The sequence below is a fragment of the Micromys minutus genome, assembly GCF_963924665.1.
Source record: "Micromys minutus genome assembly, chromosome: 16".
NCBI lineage: Eukaryota > Metazoa > Chordata > Mammalia > Rodentia > Muridae > Micromys > Micromys minutus.
Window position 1 is genome coordinate 41,528,019 of NC_137985.1, and position 5,121 is coordinate 41,533,139.

Here is a 5,121-nt window from a genome sequence, read left to right on the forward strand (position 1 = left end):
CAAGATTATGACTTTGCAAAGAATCTACCCAACACACAGTTTCTGGGCTTCTGTAGCCATTGCTCAAAGCTTGGCAAGCTTTTTCAAGAAATACATGTACGCTTCAGGAACTTAAAAAAAGCAAAGAAAAGAAAAGAAAAGAAAAGAAAAGAAAAGAAAAGAAAAGAAAAAAGAAAACAGTACAAGTTAATCCAATTCTCCTGGAAACAGTAAGAGATGAATTCAGCAAGGAGATTACGCTGCAGGTACTAAGATCATAGAAAGAAAAGACTGGAAGAGGAGCCAGCCTCTGCACGAGTGATTTGTTTTGTTGTTGTGACAATATATCTGATGAAAGGGACTGAAAAAAAGGCTTTGGCTCTGTTCTTGAGGTACAGTCCTTTATGGAAGAGAAGATGCAACAGCAGAAGCATGGGGTGGTGGGTCACATCACATCTGCAGGAGCTGAGGCAGGTCACACCATATCTGCAGGAGCTGAAGCAGGTCACATCACATCTGCAGGAGCTGAAGCAGGTCACATCACATCTGCAGGAGCTGAAACAGCTGGTCACAGCCATTCACAGTCAGGAAGCAGAGAGCAATGACTTCCTACTTAGCTCATTCTCTTCTCTTCTGTCAGCTGGGTACCACAGACCACAGAAGGGTAGGTATTTCTATCTCACTTAATCTAATCTAGAAACATTCTATCAACATGCCTAAAGATAGTTCCCATGTTTATTCTAAATGCTATCTTGATGGCATCAGGAGTAACCACCACAGCTTCTTAAGATAAAAGGAGAGAGAGGAAAGAAGGAATACGTTTTGAGGAATTAGTTATAAAAATGGGCAATATCTGAAAGTTCTAACAAGAATAGTGGAACATTGTCTGGTACATATTGAGTTGCAGGACATACAAAAGTATCCCCCACCTATATTTGACAATATAGTGACTAATAGTCTCAAATGAAATTGACATATTTTTTTAATTGTATCTTCTTTATTTTGCGCACTTTTAATTTCAGAACAAAATAAAACAAACAGAAAAAGCCACAAAATACAAAACCCAACCCTGTTATTCTGTGGGAGGGGATCTTCCTGCCTTAAGGCACAAGGGGACAGGATAGAAGAGATTCTTGTAGACATGAGCAGAACCAGGTGGGTCAGGGTCAGTCAAGGCTGTTGGGGGAGCCACAGGGATGCTATACAGAGGGCACAGGCTTCCCACGAGCCTTTAATCCACTTCTTCCTTGCAAGAGGCATCCTCATCACCCTCCAGTGAATGATCATCAGGAACAGCAGCACTAGGCTCTTCTGCAGTGACCTCATCTTCATCAATGGCCAGGCCTAATTTAATCATGCAGTAGAAGTGATTGGAGTGAGTTTGAGGATCCTCAAGTGAAAAACCAGAGAAGACCAGAGCAGTTTCAAACAGTAGCACCACCAGGTCCTTAACAGCTTTGTTGTTTTTGTCTGCCTCAGCCTTCTACTGCAGGGTGTCCAACATGGGGTGGTCAGTGTTGATCTCTAGGTGTTTCTTGGCCATCATGTAGCCCATTGTAGAGTTGTCTAGCAGTGCCTGGGTCTTTCTCATCCGTTCCATGTTGGCTGTCCAGCCATAGGTGCTTGTCACAATGCAGCAGGGTGAAGACATAAGCCTATTGGAGATTGTCACTTTTTTAACCTTCTTGTCTAAGATCTCCTTCATGAGCTTGCAGAGATTCTCAAACTTTGCCTTGCTCTCTTCCATTTTCTTCTTCTTTTTTTCATCCTCTGTTAGTTTTAGGCCATCCTTAGTGACTGAGACCAGGCTCTTTCCATCAAATTCCTTGAGCTGCTGCTATACGCAGTACTCATCAATAGGCTCAGTCATATACACCACCTCAAAGCCTTATTTCTGCACACGCTCCACAGAGGCAGAGTTGGCCACTTGCTCTTTGCTCCCACCAGTGATATAGTAGATGGATTTCTGGCTCTCCTCCATGGGAGACACACACTCTGACAGGGAAGTACTCTCATCTCCAGACTAAGAGTATGATAGAGAAGGAGCTCAGAGAGGAGGTGATGGTTAGTGGAATCCTTGTGGATTCCAAGCTTTAAATTCACCACCACCACCACACCACAGATAAAGTTGAGGTACTCAAGTATCAGCTCATCACAGCTGTCTATGATGAACACATGATGGACATACAATTCGATGTTGTTCTTCTTCTTGTTCTCAAAAAGGTCAAAGGGAGTTCACCAGGAATGAAGAGCAATGCCCTGAATTCCAACTGACCTTCTACAGAGAAGTTCTTGACTGCCAAGTGGTCTTCCCAATCATTGGTGAGGCTCTTGTAGAATTCTCCATATTCCTCTTGAGTGATGTCATCCGGATTTCTGGTCCAGATAGGCTTTGTCTTATTCAGCCCTTCCTGGTCAATGTACTTCTCCATCTTCTTTGTTTTCTTTTTCTTATCTTTGCCGCTGTCATCCTCCTCATCAGATCTCATATCCTCAATCTTGGGCTTCTCCTCATCTTCCTTATCTCCCTCCTCTTTCTCACCTTTCTCTTCCTCTGCCTCATCATCACTGATCTCCTTCTCTTGTTCCTTCTCCAAGTAGAGGATGATGGGATAGCCTATGAACTGTGAGTGTTTCTTCACCACTTCCTTGACCCTTCTAAGTACCCTCTAAGTACTCTGTCTGCTCTTCTTTGAAGTGAAGGATCACTTTGGTACCCCGGCCAATGGGCTCACCATGGTCTGTGAGGATGGTGAAGGATCCGCCAGCAGAAGACTTCCAGGCACACTGCTCATCATCATTGTGCTTCATGATTACAACCAGGTTCTCTGCCACTAGATAGGCCGAGTAGAACCCGACACCAAACTGCCCAATCATGGAGATGTCTGCACCAGCCTGGAAAGCCTTCATGAATGCCTTTGTACCAGACTTAGCAATGGCTCCCAAGTTATTTATGAGATCAGCCTTGGTCATGCCAATGCCTGTGTCCACCAAAGTCAGTGTGTGTTCCTGAGAGCTGGGGATGATATCAATTTTCAGCTCTTTCCCACTGTCCAATTTGGAAGGGTCCATAAGGCTCTCATATAGGATCTTGTCCAGGACATCAGGAGCATTAGAGATCAACTCCTGGAGGAAAATCTCCTTGTTTGAGTAGAAAGTATTGATGATGAGGGACATGAGCTGGGTAATTTCTGCCTGAAAGGCAAAGGTCTCCACCACCATGGTGTAATTCTTCAGGCATCTTGATGGGAAAACCAAGTAGTAGAACAGAGCAGGGTGGGCCTGGACCACGTTTGACTTACATGGTAAGCCTAGGCTGTGAGGGGATAACTCTAGATGAAATTGACATTCTTCAGTAATGACACTATCAAGGAAGCCATCAAGGGCACAACAGAAACATCTGTGATTGAAGAAATCTGGATACCTTATGATGTAAACAAGGCACTCATGCATGTTTTTCCCCCAGAGCCTCTTGCTGGACAGTAAGATGTCATCAGCATCTACTGGTCTATGAATAAAAGCAGCAAGGTAGAAATCCAGATCTAAGAAATCAATGTAATTTGCCTACTGACGATATTACCAATATCTCTTGACCACAGAAGTCACTACAAAGAGGACAGGGCTGTTGAATGTGGAATTACCTAGTGTCTGCAAAGGTAACCTTACCTGAGAGTTAGGTGCATAGATCAGAATCAACTAGTTCCTAATTGTGAAGAGAGATAAAAATTTCCCTCCTCCTGGCTGAGGAACTCAATCTGATAGAACAGATAAATATCATGCTGATGGTATCCAAGCAGAGATCATTTTCAGAAAGATGATTAGCAGTGTGGAATCTATTGGAGTTAAGACAGGTGTTGGGATATGAAGTAGAAATCAGCAGCCAATAGAAAAGGGGGTCCCATAAAACACAGTACCTATGATTATTGACCTAGGATTGGGGCGAGACTCCAAAACTGAGGTCCTGGGAGGAAACTGGCCAAATGGACAGTGATAGGAAAAAAAGATCCAAGAGCTGATTGCTTTTCTACCCCTGGAGCTCTGATAATTCCTTGCTGAACCTAGGTGGTCTGGCCTGCTGAGCAGAATGAAGGCCACAGACTTTTCTTCCAGATCTCTCAAGCTCCCCCCAAGAGATGGGAAGTTCTAATAAAACACAAATCCTGATTCTCATTGGCTCAAGGACTGGAAAAGCCTGGGTGCACAGGGAACAAGCTATTCTTGCTGGCACAGGACTGTGCTGAGTCAGGCAGGGAAGCTAATAAGAATCTACACACCAGGAGCCTCCAAATTCCCTCAATTTGGAGTCAGCTTCTTAGAGAGACAAAGCTGAAAGAGAGATACAAATGTAGGGCCTGTGGTTTAGTGGAGACTTTTTATTTATTTATGAATGCAATTGAATGAGAAGTATTGCAAAATATAAACATCAGATTATCTTCTCTTACATACTTAGTGGATAAAAATATAATGACAAGAAATTCATTCTGTCCCAGGAAATTGGAGATAGATGGAGATATTACCCATAGACCATGGTGGGGGGTGGAGGCTGTCTTGTGGTGTCATTAATTAAGCAGAGTATAAATATTTATTGATCATTACTATGTGCAAAATATTGCAGTGGGTGCTGTGGAAGGTTTGAAAAGAAATAGAGAATGCCCCTTCTGCCTGGGGTTTGCTAAACCAATGGTAGGGCAAGTAGGGGAAGAGAGGGAGAAGGTGAAAAGCAATACTCATTAACCCTGCAGGTTCTGCCTGTGTTGCTTAGACATTTTACGTCTGCAGAAGGTCATTATGCCCGCATACGCAGCAGCCTGGAAGTGCAGAAAAATAACCCCCATCCCTCTAGAAGCAGCCCTCCACAATGACTCTGCAGAGCTGCTACATAAATATCCCAGCCCTTTTGCCCCACAGGTGGGATAATTTTGAGCCATGGGGCTTTGTACATTTTCCAAGTGTTTCCTCATGGGATTAAGCTATGGTCAACTGCTGTGCTAGTGGCTTAATAACTCAGCCTTTATTATTCCCCTCTCCTCCTGTGTGCTTCTCAAATAAATGACTTACCCTTAAATCTCTGGTTCAAGAAGAAGGATCTGAAGAGAATGAAGAAGAAAAAAAAAGGAGAAGAAGGGAAGGAAGAAGAAATGC

The 5,121-nt window shown here is 43.5% G+C and overlaps 1 pseudogene across 1 annotated transcript; it reads right to left on the reverse strand.

The window, feature by feature from the left end:
- Positions 1 to 1,210: 1,210 nt before the first annotated feature.
- Positions 1,211 to 3,220, reverse strand: LOC308430736 (heat shock protein HSP 90-beta-like; annotated as a pseudogene). Its single transcript has one exon. The product of its transcript is annotated as a heat shock protein HSP 90-beta-like (transcript).
- Between the last annotated feature and the right edge of the window lie 1,901 nt (positions 3,221 to 5,121).